General features: G+C 44.7%; 1 long non-coding RNA gene across 1 annotated transcript in view; it reads right to left on the bottom strand.

Moving 5' to 3' along the window:
* Nucleotides 1–18,345, bottom strand: part of LOC132447467 (uncharacterized) — a 453,739-nt gene that overhangs the window by 67,430 nt on the left and 367,964 nt on the right. The window contains exon 2 of the long non-coding RNA XR_009523092.1: nt 7,669–7,949. This is a non-coding gene — a long non-coding RNA (uncharacterized LOC132447467). The remainder of the gene's footprint in view (nt 1–7,668; nt 7,950–18,345) is intronic.

Raw genomic sequence — 18,345 nt, 5'->3', positions numbered from 1 at the left:
CTAGGTGCAATGGGGGGGATTAAGGGGAATCTCCTAATCCCTTAAATTGTTGCATCTCCCTTAAAGGTGAAATCCGGTGTAAAATGGATCTGGGATATGTTTAATATGATAACGAGTTGGGATGTTCGTTTGGGGGGAAAAAAGCGCATGTAGACGCATTCTTAAGTTGGCTGTTCTTAGCTGATTCAAACAAAACGCAATAAACTTGGAAAGATGGGGGCAGGTAAAAACTAAATTGCTTGACAGGCTAGAAGTAGCCCGACACTTCTTTGGTAGTATAATAAGGGTCTTGTATAAATATAAAACGAGGTAGATTGGCGAACACAGAGCTTTTGACATCCATGAACAACACGCAAGCTCTGTGTTCGCCAATCGACTTATCGAGTCTTAAGGACAAGATGGCGTAGACGGGAGAACTACTGATGGTATTGTGTGTATAAAATGTCCTTTTTAATAAATAATCTGTACACTTATATAGTTATCAATAATATTCTAAGACCCTTATTATACTACCAAATAAGTGTTGGGCTACTTCTAGCCTTTTAAGTGGTTTAAAATAGCGATCTTGTTTTTTCCTTAACACATGCCCCCATAGTGATTGCGTTTTGGCGGAATCGGACAAAGCAGCCAACTTAAGAAGGCGTCTACATGCGTTTTTTTGCTCCCAAACGAACATCCCAACTCATAATCATATTAAACATATCACAGATCCATTTTACAACAGATTTCTCCTTTCAATTCTCTATAACAATAATAAAAAACATGTTTATGATTAAAAAACGTTTGTGATACCTTCCTGTATCTTCATTGCAAATCCTCCTTTGGAAGGAGGATTTGGCCGACACACAGTAGAAGTATTCAGTGTACCCACCGTAACATGATCAGCATCAACAGAAGACATGAAAGGTCAGGTGGGGGTGCCCGACTCCAAAGCCCACAGGTTCCCGGTTCAAACCCCCGCCATGTCAGTAGCAGTCTAACCTGTGTCATCATCTTACGACGATGTCCTAGCCTCTAGCCTCCGCTCCTTAATGAACCGTATAAAGACGAACGCACTGTGCGTTGCGTTGCATGAACGCGTCAGCTGAAAAATGACACAAAGTAATGGGATGCAGTTCAGCATATTTTTTTCACATAAACCTTCAAAGTTGTGGCGCAGCGTGCACCGGTTCCCACGTCGAGCAGGGGGTGGGTGGGGACAATTTGTCCCTGTATCGGTGAGGGGGTTGTTAGCAGTATATTTAAACAGCAACTGACAACCTTTCCCCTGATGCATTAGCCAGGAGTATGCACAAACATGCAACTGAAGAACCCCACTGCATCGTTTTTCAACCTGCTCTGTCATGAAGGAGCGGGGAAATAGATGTGGAATAGGCTGCGAGGTTAGGGTTGCACATCCCTTATGTGCACTTGGCAAATCCTCAAGCATAAATATGTGCTAATTCGGCTCCGCCGGCACCACCTCATAACGCCAAAGGAGGAAGTCCACATTTATCAAATGTGGAAATGAGTGCAGGCGTAGCTACGATGTAGGGTCGATTTTATTCGTCCCGAATGGAAAAATTATCATCTGTTGATGGATTGAAACTACATAAAGTTTGGGTTGTGAATGCATGTATGGATGTCTCGTACTCCAAAGTAAAACCCTATAAGGTGATAAAGTGTTTGTCATTTTTTGGGCTCGTAAACATAAAGACAACAACTTCACAAAGCCAATACAGAAGCTGTCTGCCAGTAAACTGTGTGCCATCACATCGATCACTATCCTGTCACTTCAGCCAGATAGGGATATTGTTGGCTGTTCAGCGAACACGATGGAAACCTGCAGGCCCTTCAGACGCAAATTGTTCCAGAGGACCGTTTCACATCGGTCTATTTTATGCAAATGCATTTAAATCGCCCCTCACCGGGTGCAACTAAATCTCAATTGGCAGAAATCAGCATTTTCTAGCAAGTTTTAGATGACAAAAAACGAAAAAAAAAAGATGAAAATGACGACAAAATAAAAAAGTTGCTATCAAAAGTGGAAAGACTGCTTGGCCCACACCAAAAATATGTTTTCTTCATCATTTTTTTTAACAAACTGAATATATAAGAATAGTTTTTTTTGTAAATACAGCAGTTCTGTAAAAATACAGAATCTGCGTCCACAAACACCTGGTAAAAAGTAATAACATTTTATTTCCATAACAGCATTAATAAAAGTGACCTGCATTCAACTATGCTCGAAACTTGCCAAGTCACTCTTTCTGATTGCTCTACCTGATGGCTGTCAATGTAACTCCTTACGTTGCATTTTTAATGAGAAGCACAATGCATGTCTGCATGATTGATGCACGATCTAATTGTCTTGTCATAACGAAAGTGATAACCTTGCATCAATGGTTTTATAAGCTAGAAACACAAGACGCACACACAAGACACAAACACACACAAGACACACACACACACACACACACACACACACACACACACACACACACACACACACACACACACACACACACACACACACACACACACACACACACACACACACACACGCACACACACACACACACCTTTCATCAATGGCCCATCACGAACACGGTGGCTCCATGCTGCTTTTTTTAAGGGGGGGAATTATAATTTTTGATGTTTCAAGTCTTGCCTTTGAAATCCACGTCTCCATCCGGGTCCGTCAAGCTCCAAATTATGCAAATAGATTGTTTACTATTCATGTGACCATATCAAAGCAGAGAGAGACAGCGGGGGAGCAGGAAGTTGTGGCAAGTTACCAATGTGAGGGAGGGACACCCTAGGAAACATTTGCTAAAGTCATGGAATCGTGTCTCTTGTTTTTCTCATGCGCACACGCACGCACACACACACGCACACACGCACGCACACGCACACACACACACACACACACACACACACACACAGAGAGACAAATACACACGCACACACAGCATTGATAGACAACAAGAAATCAAAAAAAGCACATCCATCTACATCCAAACCATCTAATTGATCTCCATATTCAATGTGACGCCGCAGCAGGAAGCGACACAACAGAGGGAGGCAACACCCAAACAGCTGAGACACTTTCTGAGCCACTCGCAAACAGAGATCAGAAACATCCTGTTTGGGTGCGGAGAATGAGGGAAAACTACAGAAAACAAGAACAGAGTTGATGTTGAGATTAGAGGTCAGCCGAAGACAGTGATATCCATTTGTGTCACAGCAGGAGAGTAGACCCTGAGCCCATACTTGTTTCTGCCACTTTTACACTCGCAAGACATGCCATCAAGCACACCAATCCTATAATAGCCTCTCTGCTAGGATAGAAGCCCTGACCCTAGCATGTATGGCCAGTGTAGCCATGCATAGCTAGTATAGCGTCGTGTCTAGCTAGTATGCCTCATATTTGTAGCACGACAGAATCATGTTTTAAAACATAGCAAAGCCCAGAGAGCACAATGCATTTTTTGATTTTTTAATTTTTGGGGGAATTTTCGAATACACTCAAATCTCTGTTATATTTTGTAATACATTATTTAAATTGGATCATTTGGTTCAGCTGACAGCTGACTTAATCATGTTTAGCGAGAGCAGCAGGTATAGCATGTAGTGTTGCATATATGGCCAATACAGTAAGCCTATGTACAGCCAGTGTAGCATACAGCAGACATAGCATATTCACATCAACGGCATGCAGTTTCGCATAACTCCCGCACGCCATAGCCTGATCCCATTCATGTCCTATTGACACGTCAAACAGATCAGTGTATAGGCCCACACGTATTACAGATGAACTGAGGCAAACACACACGGAGTCTCGTCTTTGGCTCTGCTGACTTCTCACTACATTCTGTAAATATTAACACTATATTAAACAGTCAAGCTTAGTGTCACCGGGGAAACGCATGGAGAGCGGGCTGCTGCGTTTCAGAGTGCACCTCAGAATTAATTTGATGTAAACGCAAGACCGCCGCTGTTATGTGCCTGATCCCTGATGCCAGCGTGCTGTTGATCCGCTATGTGGAATATGTCAAAATTTCTGAATCTGAATCCTACAGTTTTAGGATTTAGGAGTTCATGCATTTTTCACGCCGGATTTACTTACATTAGTTCCTAAGTGTATGATTTCAAAATATCTTTGGGGTTCTAAGAATGTACACACTGAATAATTCCTAGTATTAATTAGTTTTAGCATTGATACATTATATGGTTGTATACTATTTTGTAGTGTAAGCATGTGTACCATGTTGTTTTGTATTCATTAGTCTAAGCATGCATTCTATGAATTGCATAGTTGAACCGTATTTAGCAGTTTGAGCAGGTATACAGCTTATGGTTGTACTGTCAGTATTTAGTAGTCCGAGCATGCATACCCCGTGTGTACTGTCATTTGCTGCCCACCTCTTGCACCTTTGTTTGAAGAGAATAGGGCTGAGGCTGGAACGATGCCTACCACGCTCTGCTGGGGACCACGTCCAAAGCAATTGGACAATTTACATTTTGAACATCACATCACTAATGTCGCAGCAACCAAATTATGAGATCAATATTGTCCATCCAATTAATGGTTAATTAACTAGCACCTATACATCAGCACTTTTACCTAGCTCCTATTGGATCTGAGCGCAGTCCATGTGTGCGTTCAATAAAGCGTTCGAGAGAATAAGGATTACCATCCCCGAGAGATGAGGGTATGTCTATAGGGTTACGGATGCTGTGATACATAAACTGCACGACTTATAGTTATTCACAAGTAATCTCGGCGGGAAGACTCTTTAAACATTCTCCATAGGGTGGTCCGAGCTGATTCGACGCAATCTCATTCCGGCGCTCTCCTACCCTCCTGATGTTTGTCCCTTTGGCGGGAATATGGATAAACCTGCACTGTACCGGGGCTGTGTTCAAATATGTGCATTGTGTTTCAAACTGACAAGACCGCAATCCCGGTGATCCACAATTTATGTGTTCCAGACTTCCGAATGCACAGGGGCAGATTGCATCGGCAAACTCAGTTCAGAGTAATGCATTGCATGGAAAGTGTGTGTGTGTGTGTGTGTGTGTGGATGCGTGGGTGCGTGCGTGCGTGCGTGCGTGCGTGGGTGCGTGCGTGCGTGGGTGCGTGCGTGCGTGCGTGCGTGCGTGCGTGGGTGCGTGCGTGCGTGCGTGCGTGCGTGCGTGCGTGCGTGCGTGCGTGTTTAAGATTTAAAATGCCATTTCATAACATTGCTAGTATTTCTTCCCTTCACCAAGAAAATAGCATTTCTACATTCTGGTTAGAGCTTATACACCGTGCTTACAGGCCCACTCTCTGCCCCATGGCTGCTTGGGAATCCATGTTCACGAAGCTGGAAAACGAACAACCTGTGCAGTCGGTCTTCCTTGCGGGTGGATTTTTAACTACACTACCCTCCCATCAGAGCCGCAATACCACCATTCTGTCCACGCCATTCCACTCCACTCCACTCTCGGCCCTGTGGCAACCCGGAGACATGCGGCCATCTTGTTTTGACCCGCAGGCAAGATAGCAGCGCTGGCCAAAGCCTTTGTGAGCACCAGTTGGGGGGGAGGGGGCCGGTTAGGTGGCGGGGCTCAGAGACTGGAGTGTGTCCGTGAGGCGATTGTGTTGGCACGGGGGCCGCCCAAAAAATATATAAAAGCTAAAAAGATAGAAATATGGAATATATGATGACATCCTTCTTCATTTGGTGGACTCTAAAACATAATAATATTTACCCTTTGGTGGAAAATATGATGTCATAATGTTTGCCATTTGGTGGAGTACATGATAACTCATGGAATATATGATGGAAAAGTCTATGTTATTTGATGGACAATAGGACAGCATAACATACTATTTGGTGGAATATATTACATAACAGCATAGGCCGCTTATGAATTATATATATATAGATCGCAATGTAGATATCACAGTATATCTTGTATGATGGGCACCTACCCAAAGCACCTTACAAGAGCCAGAGTGGTTACACATGGTTAGCGTGGGCGACCCCAGAGTGGTCTGAACCCCCTTAGCCCCAGCCAGGTTACAGCCACGCTCTTCCACTGGAGCGCGACAGCCCCGCATGCGTCCACTCGTACACTGACACTCTGCAACCTTATGGATTTCCTTCCGCCCGGTGGAAGTGCGCCGTCTCGGAAACTCCCCTAGTGATGGACCATAACGACACTCCACAGTCTACACCAGAGAGCAGTGGGCGGTCGGACACTGAGTGTACAGCGACACCCCCCCCCCCTGGGGGGGGGGGGGTGTCTGATAACGGGGTGGAAGAACACTCAGACGTACCGCTGGCTCTCGACGCAAACGGAGGACTGAAGAGTGAAGAGGTCGCACTCACGAGAAGAGGTCATATGGGAGAAGAGACTTCCATAGGGAGGCCGTCAAACCTTCAGGGCTGTGCTGGAGAGACCTTTAAAGGGGCCCTGTTTGATCACCAGGTGTGATGATGATGATGAGCCACTACAAAATCAGTCCATTAGTGACATCACAAGTGGCGGATGTATGAGCCACCAGCCTTCAAAGTCTGACTGGACGAACTGGTAGGCTGAGCTAGCCATCATACATCTGGGAGAAATGGCTTGCAGCTAGCTATCAACATCACCACTGTTGGTTGGAAAGGATCCCTTTGATACATTTAGGACAACAAATAAAATCTCGTACACCTCGTTGTGGGATGAAGGGGACTCGGATCTCAGGATTCATGAAACAGTAGTGATGAGAATCGAAATTGGCAAACAACAGGTGCCATTCCGCTTCAAACCACGTAAGTAATATATTTGAGTCTCGTAAGGTCCTGGTGTCCATCATTAAAGACTCATTTGATATGGGGCAGCATTCACTTTCTCCCCATCAGGTGGTCCGTCTTGTGCCAACTCGGTCAAGTCAATATATAAAAATCTACTGTGAAAAATCCACCCTGGCCCATTTCTACACTTCCATCACAAACAGCTTCCGTACGCTTGGGAGGGGCACTCAGGAAGGAAATAGGACGTTTAGCAGCCTCCTCCTGTTTCAATGTAATAATTTAGCGTGTTGTACCGACAATGTGATTGGAAGTCAGTGCCCCGCCCTCAAAGTTCAGCCCTAGCGTGCCAGGAAAAGGGAAAAGAGAGGCAAAATGACAACAGCCGAATCTTCACAGGAAAGCAACCCACATCCTCCTTAACGAGGAACATGATAGATGTTGGGCATCCATTGTTGATCCGGGACCGGGCTAATTGTGTGTTTCAAGCTATAGTAATTGCATTAAGGTGTGTTTTATTTTAAAAGGGAATTTAATGGTATGCTTCTTACGCAATTACACTCAGTTACACTCAGCAGGTGCCAATGCTAGCAGTAATTGCTAGAGAACAGGCAGCAAAACAAGCGTTGTTGTCTTCACATCGCGCATCCTACCACTATCCCAAACTAGCATTCAGCTATTCTTCCTTTCCCTAATTGCTAACAACAAAATGGCATTTATCAGTTACTTCCTCATGAATAAGAAATAACAGGAGGACAGCATCAACACAGCAACGAGAACAAAATTGCATTTACCAATTATTTCATGATTAAAAGTCAATGAGCACCAGACTCGGGCAACAGAAAAGACAAAAAGACAGTTGGAGAATGACATGCAGCCAACAGGGTGTGGCCGGGGGCTGCACATGCAGGACTTACCTATAAATTTTATATCTGGTAGTAAATCCTTGGCGGAATCTTTCCACAAAGGAGAGGTAACTCCGTGAGTGGTGGAAAGGACCGCGGTCGGAGATGAGCCAATCATACTGCTTGGTGACGTGCTGCTCATTGGCCGACGGGTCCGGGCGTGAAGACCAAACTGTTATATGATTCCATATAAACAGGAAGCAGATGACCTCAATAGACCTCCAGTTCATGCTTTTTCCTAAGCCGCTCTCTGTTCATTCTCGCTCCATTCTGTGGAGACCTGCGGAGGGGGAGAAACGAAAGGGAGAGGGAGGTGGTGGTGGGGGAGAGAGGCGGGACGGGGGGAAAGAAGGAAGAAGGAGATAAACAAATTAAATGTTGAGGTTAAGAGGGAAAAAAAGCGACAGCGAGACAAAAATACATTTTGAGTTGATAGGTTAATTGTTTTGCTGTTTAACAAATAACGCTTTGCCCTCTTATTTTGCTCCCCGCCTGCTCGTACATGTCGTTTGTAGATAATAATTCATACATTGCCCCCTTTCCTCTTCCCTTTAATTTTTTAAAAGGGGGCACATAGTTTTCTTCTCCATACTAACAAATAATGTTGCCCTTTTGCAGATGCGCAAGAATTACCTTCCTGGTTGCATGGCCTTCTGATCGTGAAGACTAATTGGTGCCATGATAAGTTCAGACAAGGTTAAGAGGCTATTTTATGATATGTTATGACATTATTCTGCTAATCCAGGAGAACTGCATTCATCCCCGCCAGTCCGACCCCCTTGAGTATAAAATAGAGTTGAAACAGAAGCAACTGACACATATAATGAATGTTTGTGAAAATATATGTTGCTCAACAGTATGCTTCTGATAAGTATTACAAAGGGAATGCGGGAATGCTGTTATTCTTTACATTAAAGGCCAGAATCGTCTAAAAAGCAAATGTTATACATTTACAATTTGATTCTACTTTAAAAGATTATACTTTACAATAAGGGTACATTATATTAACCTATAACCTATAAGCAACCTATAAAAACATAACTCTATTCAATAGGGTAAAAAAGCATACCTTTGTAAACATTGACACCATTACCTTATTTAACATGAGTCATAGGTAAACATGAGCATCATTAGTTAATGATAACTAGACCTTTAGTAAACTGTTAATTAACAGTTTGCTTATGCTTATTACTGCCTTCCCTTGACTAATGATAAATCATGGTTAACTAATGTACCCTTGTTGCAGTTTGACTAATTAGATAAGGTGCATGCACAAAATGAATGCAGATGTTCAGTCCTCCCCAGTCTTAACAAACAGTGCAACTGATTCAACCCACACACAGAGAAACAGTGGAACACCAAAAAGGCCCAAATTAAATGTGTATCTTCTTCGACAAGTAAGTACCTAAGCTCTGTAGCACAACTCAAAAGACCAAGAAATCCTAAAGGAGTTTTTTGCCCCAGCATATACAAAATTATATCTCCGTTCTCTCTATACGGTCCCTGAATATCTTTATCCCCATGCGAGTGGAATCGAGTCATTCAGCAACTGATAAGAAACCATTTCCATCTGTAATTATGCTTAAAAAGTACTGCCCCTTAGCCCAAGAACCCCCAACAGTGGGCCATCAAATTAGTGCAACAGTGTGCAGAAATTCTTCGCTTTTTCACGCTTTATTAGACAATAACAAGTCATAAAAGAGCAGGAAGAGTGTAATGAACCTAATCTCTCACTGCAAAATAGAGGGTGAACTATTTTATTACAAAAGCTAAAATAATCGCAGGAGCCTACTGTAATTAGGCACGGGAGCAGAGGCGCAAGCTTACACACACACACACACACACACACACACACACACACACACACACACACACACACACACACACACACACACACACACACACACACACACACACACACACACACACACACACACACACACACACACACACACACACACACACACACATTATATATATATAATTCATCTGCCAAGTCATCGGTTAACCAACTAAATCGTTTGATTTCAGGTATTCAAGTGTTGCTAAATACTGGCCCAACCACCTTCTAAAAAGATAAGATGTTAAGACAACAGTGGCCTGAGGATTTTAAAACTAGATAGATTTGGAGAATTATTTGAGTCACTTTTGGATACAGTCTATGACAAAAAGAATGGAAAACATGTTATTTCTGTACACATTTGAATTGAATATGATGTGTAGCAGTGTGGTTTGAAAGTTGGGTTAAAACCGAGGGAATATTCAGTTGCATCCAGGGGTTTTCTGAGGACACGATAGAACACGGCCGAACAAATTGAATGTCCTTCTTTATGCTAATTAGCTGAGGCTAATTTGAGATTAGCAGTCTCAAAGAAAGCCATCGCATAAGAGATTTAAAACCTGATAGCACTCAACTACAAAGGAAACACACACACACATATGGTCACACACACACACAGTCACACACACGCAAACACACACACACACACACACACACACACACACAGCGTGAGTGTGCAAAACACACAAGGTGTAATTTATTTCCAATTAGATATCAGAACAAACGGATTGCCTTCATTCAAATTCACATCAAGAGTACTGCCGATTCAAGAGACGTCCGCCAATTATGACAAATCTCCCAAAAATAGTGTTCAATTACAGCGTGCCCTTTCTCCGGCACTCCAACTGTGGTACAAATGTAGTCGACGGTGAGGCTGACGGGGGGCTGGGGGGGCTCGGTGCTGAGCCTGGCTGTCTGCTCCAGCACCTCTGTTTGTTTGTGCCTGCGGAGATCAAAGCCGTCAGCAGGGCCCTGGCACAGCGGCCGAGCAGCTGGGCGTCCGGATCGGCCGGCCAGCAGTCACCACCGGCCGCGTCTCACCTCCGACGCACGCACACACACACACACACGCGCGCACCAACACACAGATGCACGCACGCACACACACGCACCAACACACACAGACGCACGCACACAAACATGGATGCAAAGACATCTATTCACACACACACACGCATACACACATACACACGTACGCACGTACACATGGATGCAAACACATGTGCGCACACATGGATGCAAACACACTTATGCACACACACACACACACATGCCCACGCAAATCCATCCAACACCTCACTTCCCTCACATTCAAACGCACGCACACATACACACACACACACACACACACACACACACACATACAGACACACACTTACAAAGGAACACATGCACGCGCACACATATGCGCTTACTGGCACACCATGCAGGAGCGCACACCTAAAGACGCACACACATCAACACACATACAGTGCAATTCCTTTTACCTTGAATCCCCAGGATAATTGGACTTGCACTGCAATGTCACAATCCTGACTGAAACACCATATTTAGGACTCATCAGCAATGCTATATTAATCTGATTTCAGTCCTACGTCTTGCTTCATTTTCTTACTAACAAATTCAGTACAGACACATTGCACACACACAAACTGAACGGCTATCAATTATTGGTATGCATAAACTGGCTAAACCGTCTTCTCAAAGTAGGATTTTAATTTTGTATTTATCTCCCCTCTCCATGGTGATATCCCAGTTCTATTTCAGTATTCAAAATATTCAGGCAACTGGCTAGCATTGCTGTAGAATAAATATAACTAGGAATCCCAAACTAACCCGCTTAATTGTTGCTTTAATTCCAACCGAGGAGACCTGCTGCCTTTCAGTTGCAAATATGTTTTCATGTGAAAATCCAACCAAAGATCCGGTGTTATAATTCACTTTAATCGGAGAACAACAACTAAGCGAGTGGTACAAACACAACATCTTGCCAGTCATGTCAAATCACTTTCCGAGTAATCCAGAGGATGTAAATCGTGGAACAGGAACAGAGCCCCCAGGTAACTTCCTCTTCCTGTGTGTCTGTCTAAATGTCACTCGCCTTTTCACAAATCTGCCAGGATTCAAATATCTCAAATATGTATGCAGAATACTAATGCCAGTGGGGGAGGGTTTAACGTCTAATACCGGGCGAGACAGCTCGATAAAAAAAAAAGCACCCTGACTCTGGATCAGTGTGTGATCGTCTCTCCGTTTTCTTCTTTCTCTTTCCCCCCCCGCGATGAAGGGGGCACCAATAGAGGAGGCAGTGTCCGCTTTAGCAAACAACAAGACAGCACAAGGGAGGTTGTGTGTCTCTGTTTAATAGGGCCGTATTCATGGGAAGGACTCCTCCTCCATTCTGCCTCCATTCAGTGGGGTTTAATCCTCATGCTGGTCCCGTCACTGGCTTATACCAAGCCCTCTCTTTTCTCTCTCTTTTCTCTCTCTTTCTCTCATCCCCTCTTTGTTCAATAAAGTTCAGGACAATGAGGAGTCTTGTTCTCCATATTTTGTATTCCGACGAGTCCCAGTGAGGGAAGATATCAGAGCATAATGACGCGTTTGCGAGATGGGGAAGAGGTGTGTGTGTCGTGGGGGGGGGGGTGTGTGTGTGTTAGGGGTGGGGGGATATGGGGGGGGGGGGGGGGGGGGTGTGTGTTAGGGGTGGGGGGATATGGGGGGGGGGGGGGGGGGGGTCACAGGTACGGGCTCTGTGGGGATTTTTTTTCTTTTTTGTAGGGCAGGCAGATATTTCTATTATATTCCTCCCGGCCGCACGAGCATGAAGTGTGACTCATACAATACACTTTGTGTGTCGTTTCCGCCGGGAGAGCGGGGCTTTATCAGCATGCCCGTGCGGAGCCGGCGTTGAGTCCCCCGTTGCCAGGAGGTACGGGGAGATTCAAGGGGGGGGGGCGCAGCGGCACTCTGACACCACGTCACGGACGGGTGGGGTGCGTCTGCTGACTGCGGCGGGTCCCGTGGGCCGCCTCTGCGCGAGTGGGTGAGGGAATACGAAGCGATCCGGAGACAAAGGCAAAAAACGCCAGGGTGACACAAAGGAATGACAGAACAAGGGAAGGGAGGTTTAAGAAAAAGGGAATAGGGGGATTAGAATGGGAATGGGCAATTCAGAAATGCCACTGCAGTTACATTCAAAACATACTATAAAAAAAAAGATGATAAACATTATGATAAGCCGGCTGTGGGCACTGTCTGCTTGTGCGAGGTAATGGGTCTGCCACTTGCAATTGCCGGGCGAGTATCAGAGAGGCGAGGGGAGAGAACGGGCCTCTGGCTAACTTCATTTGTACTGGATTCTTCCTGCACCTCCATCGCTCTTCTGGCCCTCCTTCCTTTAGGACGGCGACGGCACCCTGACCTTCAGAGGACACCGCTCAGCAAACACAACACCACGCCACCCCCCACCCTGTGTGCCCGCCGGCCCGCCCCCCCCCCCTCCCCAGCCTGATAATTAAATGCTCGGGTTAGTCTGCCCACCAATCAGCCCGGCTCAGGGTTGGGTGAAGGGATCAATGGCTGATTTTCAAAGAACAAACTAATTCACTAATGGTCTGAGTTATTGTTTCAATTTACCTGGCTGCTGAATTACTGTGTCCAAATCTATTGCTGGGAGCTCTGAATCAATGGGAGCTGAGGAGCGAGTATCGGAGGAGAAAGGGAGTTTTGTCCACAAAGCGAAACAGAGCTAGGAGGACTGGGGAAGAGAGGGGGCCCGTGCAGGTTGGGTTTTATGGATGCCTGCGTGAATAATAGGGATGTTGGGCCGGTTTATGCAGTGCTTTCTAAAGAGGGACAGCCTCTGTCTTAAAGCCAAGTGATTAATACCATTGCAGAGGGGGGGGGGGGGTTTGGTGGGAACAGCAGCTTGGACCGCTAAAGATATTCCTATTCAGATAAATTAGGCGCAACCGTTTACCTTATGGACAATTAAATCGAGCATGAGATGAGGTTGTGCTGTGGATGTGTTTGTGCTAATTCATGCAGGAACTTTGGGCCTTTGCAATCAAAAGAGGTTAGAACAAATAACTTAGAGAGATTGGGTTGTGCCGGATACGACAAACGATAAGTATGAACACATTTTTGGTTATTTCTAATTCACACAGTCAAACGAGTTGAAAAATGCTGTAATATGTCTGTTAATCCATCTATATGCATGGACTGTAGCCCTGCCTATAATAATATAGGTTTACATTTGAATCTTTCCTATTTTCGTATCTGGTAGCAGTTGGTGGCATTCCTTCCTTTTCCTTTCAAGCTTTGGGATGCTAACTAGCACAAGCAAGCTGTGAGTGTGAGGTGCTTGCTTGGACAGGCCTATAGCTAAGCGATTTCTCAACACATCTTCCAAATGACGCCGATGCGCTAGGCTGGATGTTTTACAGATGAAGATTGATCATTTGTCAACTCGCAAATTTGCTTTCAAGCTCTTTCTATAATTACTCTGTGCTCTTTATTGATGGTAAAACCACTCAATGTTTTCCCTCTACTCAGCTCCACAAGACCTCCTGTTAAAATGTGTGCGAGCCCTTAGCCCTGTCTCTCTAAAGTACATAGACACGGAAAGACAATATCGTAAAGATCCTCCAAAACCAACTTGTTTACCAAGTCCAAGTGTCTGCAGTACCTGAATGCCTCCTCAAACAACATGGCCGGAAAACCCCTACCTGCTCCTTAATAACATGTGTCTCAATCTACTGTCGCTTTGGATAAAAACATATCCGCTAAATGACTGAATTATCTATAATGAAAAATCCAGGAGTGAACATCATTAGATTATATTCTAAATGTCAAAGCTGGTTCTAATCCCCCCAGCGGGAGGCCCCACACTCAGCTCAAGCTCCCCACCTCGCAGGAGACACATGACATGGACGATGCAGTAGTCTGGAGAGTACGAGTTGCCAGGAGGTTGTAAACGACAAGAGTGTTCGACACGACATTCTTCTCTGCTCAGACATGTAAATGTCAACCGACAATATCCCCGCAATCATGTTTTTTCCACCGACAAGGCCCGAAAGACGTGTACTACCAGAGCAATAAGCCGACAGGAACCAAGTCCAAGAAGATGACTAACCGTTTCGTTTTATAGGAATCCTGTGAAGGAAAAATGGCATGATGGATAGTGGGTTTTAGAAGGTATGAATCACGGACGAAAAAAGATTCATATTCCTAACTCTTATCTGTGGGCAGAACCTTTATCTGTTTGTTTGTTTTTTTTTGCTGTCAGCAAAGCCAAATCCACTTCATTGTATTAATTTGAACGAGCATAATCGTGCTGTTGCAAGGATCCATCCATGCACCTGCACTTGGTAATTTTTTAATTACCCGCAGATTTAATAGACGGATTCTGCCTTTTTTCAACCAACGGAAAATTGTGCTCATAAAAAAACATATTCCATTTCGATTTTGCTAGCTCTGCTATTGGCGTTGATTGAAAGGGGTGACGTAACACAGAGTGAGGTAACTGTGGTGTGTCAGCTAAACCTGAGTGATGTAACGTTTTCATTGAAGCCATCACTTGGTGTTCAAATTGGATTTTCTCCGCTTTTTTCCCCCCATCCACAGACTTGATTGGTTAAGAGAGGGGCGAGAAATGCCCTGGATGATTGTACTGCTGGGGGTGGATGGATTCCATCCTTTGGACCCTTGGACAGAAGTGATGTTATGTAGTGCAGGTTTCACATCTAAGGCTACGATTCGCCCGCTGACCTATCAGACATTGGAAAAGTCACAGTGACATATTGATTTAGCGATTGTCTTAATTTTGAGCCCGATACATCAGAAGTTATAGAGGTCCACAAACATCGACATTTTTAACGATAAAAACTTTGCAGAAACTACATAAAATAAACGGTTAATTGTGGTCTACATGGCATGGCATGGTTGTATGGTCTGTTCAGATCTGTTTTTGTGTAGACCTACTCTGTCAATGACTTTATGACTCTGACTGAAGCTAAAGCTGATAATTCACGCAGGTGAAACTTTATGTTCAATAAATATTTACTTCATTTGACAGGATGTTTGTCATGGAAACGTGCCTGCTGTGCTTGTAACAAACTTGCCGTCTTCGTCTCAGCATAAGCCAATAAAGTAAAGCAAGATGCATTAAAGTAAAGCTGTCTTCTACCTCTGTCTCTCTCATGCAGGATAACAACGTAAGCAAATAGATAATAATATGGAGAAAGAAAAACACGAGGAAGTCAAGGAAAAGGGATGCTTCAATGTGATTCACTTAATGCTTGTCAAAAGCACTCTATCATACACACTGCTGCCGTTTTTCTCGTATTTGGCAATTTTGAGTTCAAATATTTACTAATTAAAGAATAAACATATGTCTGCATTATAAATATGGAAGTGTTTATCTATGAAAACGTTTAAATACAGCGTGTTGTCGTTGTGTCCCATATATTAAAGAAAACATTTGAGGACTCTCGACTCGACAAAACACGTCACACAAAAACAAACAAGTTAAAGGTGACGGTGTCATCTTCACGTACGTCGCACCACCGTCGCCCTCGCTAACCTTTTCAGAACCGCAACTTTCCAGTTTCTGCAGTCACTTGCTTGTTTGCTGGCTTCCTTCTGACTGAAAACAGGGAACAGCTGCTATCATCCCCGGGGACGGGACGACTGGCATAACGAAGAGTACATCCATCGCCAAATGTAGTTTGGGGGGTTATTTTCGTTCTCCCTCAGCCTACCCCCAGCACACTGATGCACCGCCATCTCTGAATTTACTGACCTAATTTACTCCCCGCTCTCCGCGTTGGATGTTTATTTCCCATCCCGCTCCCTGACGGGCGACAGCCCGGGCGTCGGGCGACTCCGGGGCGAGGAGGTTTTAGTGGGACTATCCGAAGCGGGCGGGCGGGCCTTTTTGTTGCCGAGCCCTGGGGGGGAAACCGTGTGGCGTGTGGGCGGCGATGGTCACTGTTCTTAACATTCAACGACATAAATTTGCGGAATGGGAAGAGAAAAGCGTGCGGGAGAGGCAAAACGTCGAGCGGAAGGTTTCAATAAATCAGTGGAACCTGCTGAGACGCAGAGCAGATGGCTGCTGGAAAAAAATAAAAAAAGGGGGAAATAAAAAAAAAAGGTCCACCGCTCCGATTTCAACTCCTTGCAGATGAAGCATTAAAATCAAAAGCGTTCGGTGAGAGAAGCCTTTCTTTTGTGCCTCATGGCAGCAGAGCTAATGAATATCAATTTTGCTAAAAAAAAATGCATAAAAAAAGTTCAGTTTCAAAGAAAGAAATCTCTAGATCCCCGCCCCCCTGCAGACATCAGACAATTACACTTGAAAGAGATTTATCTGAAGTCTATAGTCTCCTACATCATGTTATGTCAAAGGCCACACATGTCCAGCAGTTACACAGGCTCTCATGCGCACGCACACATACACACTCGCACACGCAGACACACGCACACGCAACCAATCTTCCATCTACCAGTCCCCATTCACAGAAGAAAAGAGGCGTTTCTGTGACCGTAGGTCGTATTGACTCTGCTGTCAGTGACGCAAGGGGGGGGGGGGGGGGGCGTTAATCAAAATGCTAATTTAAAATAATAAAAGCTCTTCATTCCGTGGTCAGCTACATGCTCCTCCATTTCTCATGTGCAGTTTTTTTCAAATATTTGACGACCCCACAACCTCCTGCTTACATGGTGCCTGCCCGTGTAGTGGAGCAAACAGATGAACACAAAGCCAGGATCCAAAAACTAGGATTGTGTTTTTTGGTGAAGGAAAGAGAAAGAGAGGATTTTAATTGAATGTATTTTGAAAAGCTCTCCCCCTTGACGATGGTTCATGTGCCTGAAACAGTAGGGGATGAAAGTTTTATCATTTGAATAAGTGGTCTCTTGACACATCCCTTGCACTGCTGGCCTGAAACCTGAGGGATGAATTCCACCCCCATTTGCCTTTGGAGTCTTTTTTTCCATCATCCCTATTCCATCTTGTCCATTTGAGGAGGGCTTTAGAGTTATATGGTGGTGCGAAGGACGTCATCAGCCTTTTGAAGCTCTTTCGGTTCAACTGTAGCAGCTCATATAGAAAAGTTGATGAAAATCCGAACAATAAACACAATATTAAAAGGAAGCAATATGAGCATTGAAGTCTACTGGAATCAGTTGTGTGCTTAGAGCTGGGGGAAGAATAGTGGTGGAGGTCTTGATCTTTATTCAAGATTTGTCCTCTGGAACATATTTGCTCAACTATTCAAAGGACGGCTGGGTCAGTTCAAAACTCCCAAAGAAATGCGCTTTTTTCCATAATCCTTTCAACATATACTTTGGAATGCGCATGGTGAAAGCATCACATCTTTCTCTGTGGTGACGCTTCCTTTAAAATAGAGCCATATATGCACACACACACACACACACACACACACACACACACACACACACACACACACACACACACACACACACACACACACACACACACACACACACACACACACACACACACAAACACACACACACACACAGGGTATAGACATTTTTATGCCTGATATGACAGAGAGCTGCATTTCTGCTGAGGGAAGCACGCTTTCGCCTCGTCTCCTCCTATCCCTCTTTCATGTCCTGGGAGGTTATCATGGGGAGAAATGTGCCCTTGATATGGGTTACACCGCCCTTCTCCCCCCCACCCCCTCCCGTTCCCTATGTTAAGCTTGAAAATAGAGTGCTTTTGACCTCTCGCCTTTGAAAATCCCCTTGCCGCCACTCATTGTCCTCCTCCTTCCCCCAAAGCTGTTTTGGGGGGGCGTAG

Source organism: Gadus macrocephalus, chromosome 19 (assembly GCF_031168955.1).
Source record: "Gadus macrocephalus chromosome 19, ASM3116895v1".
NCBI lineage: Eukaryota > Metazoa > Chordata > Actinopteri > Gadiformes > Gadidae > Gadus > Gadus macrocephalus.
The sequence above is the reverse complement of the archived record's forward strand: the minus strand, read 5'-3'. Positions and strand labels throughout refer to the sequence as shown.